The sequence below is a fragment of the Olea europaea genome, unplaced genomic scaffold (assembly GCF_002742605.1).
Source record: "Olea europaea var. sylvestris unplaced genomic scaffold, O_europaea_v1 scaffold4043, whole genome shotgun sequence".
NCBI classification, from domain to species: domain Eukaryota; kingdom Viridiplantae; phylum Streptophyta; class Magnoliopsida; order Lamiales; family Oleaceae; genus Olea; species Olea europaea.
The window spans coordinates 40,526-42,166 of NW_019260075.1; positions in this window are offsets into that span (position 1 = coordinate 40,526).

Consider the following 1,641-nt stretch of genomic DNA (forward strand, 5'->3'; position numbering starts at 1 on the left):
GGGTAGCCACACGTGCACGCACATTTCCAACTCTCAATTAGGATAAAGGCTAATTTTAATTGCTAATTGAATTTGAATAATGGTAAGACACGATTTGGGGCCTCTAACAAATTTAGTTATTTTGGGCATATAGTCCAATTAAGCTTATAATATACTATTTAATTATTTATTTCATTTTATATGATGATATGATAACCTGTCATTTTATGTAAATTGACACTAACTTGACCATTCTTATGTTAAATAGATCCTAATTAATTTAATTTGATTGATATCCAAACAAAGAGTTTTTGTAATTGGACAGATTAATGAGCTAATTGACGAGATTTTTGTTGGTTAGATTGCATAATTACCTGTTATATATTTTTAACAAATTTGGCAGTCAAAAAGCTTTCTTAATTTTACACCTCCCTTACACTATAAATTCATTCCAAATCCTCGAAAATTTATGAAATAAAAACCACTCTCTTCCATCTTCACTTAACTCTCCACTGCCTGTCCAAGTCTCCATTCTAGAAGTGTTCTCTTTGTATTGTCGGAAACGGGTTTTAATACTCTTAGAAAGGATTTTGGCGCGTGAAATTACCACTGGATCGACCTTAAATCCACAAGACACGACAACAGCAAAAAGGTTTTGGGAACGTGAATTCCTTACTTTTCTATTATCAATCGAGGTAGGATACTTTATGTGCAAGTTCTTACGCATACATAAAGCGAAAATATTTAATTCGAAATTTAAAACTTTTGATTTATTTAATACTCAAATTCCAAATTGAATGAACAAAATGTCGCGTAAACATAGGACATTAAACAGAATTAAATTGAAGCACATAATCCTAACAGAATTATTTTAAAACGTTTTCTTGCGAAGTTTTTCTTTACTTGGCAACCCGCGCACCGCTCAGCCACCATCCACGTTGACCGTCCTGATCTGAAATATTGAAATTGAAGGAGTGAGTAATTACACTCAGTAGGATACGTGCGTCCAAACAATATAATAATTTAAAACGTAAACTCATAACATTTAATACCAACATTTCGTCAAGAGCAATCGGTGATCCGTCGAAAGCTCTAATACAATTTGAGAAGACCCCAAGGCGATCTCACATTTCATTTCATTTCGTAGGGACCCGCAGGTCGAACATTTCATTTCATTTCATAGAGACCCGCAGGTCGAACATTTCATTTCATTTCATTGGACTCGCAGGTCGATTAGCATTTCATGAAATAAATCACGTCAAAAACTATAATATTGAAAGGATGGAACAACTTGCAGATAAAGTATCCTACCTCGATTGATAATAGAAAAGTAAGGAATTCACGTTCCCAAAACCTTTTTGCTGTTGTCGTGTCTTGTGGATTTAAGGTCGATCCAGTGGCAATTCCACGTGCCAAAATCCTTTCTAAGAGTATTAAAACCCGTTTCCTACAATACAAAGAGAACACTTCTGGAATGGAGACTTGGACTGGCAGTGAAGAGTTAAGTGAAGATGGAAGAGAGTGGTTTTTATCTCATAAATTTTCGAGGATTTGGAATGAATTTATAGTGTAAGGGAGGTGTAAAATTAAGAAAGGTTTTGACTGCCAAATTTGTTAAAAATATATAAAGGGTAATTATGCAATCTAACCAACAGAAATCTC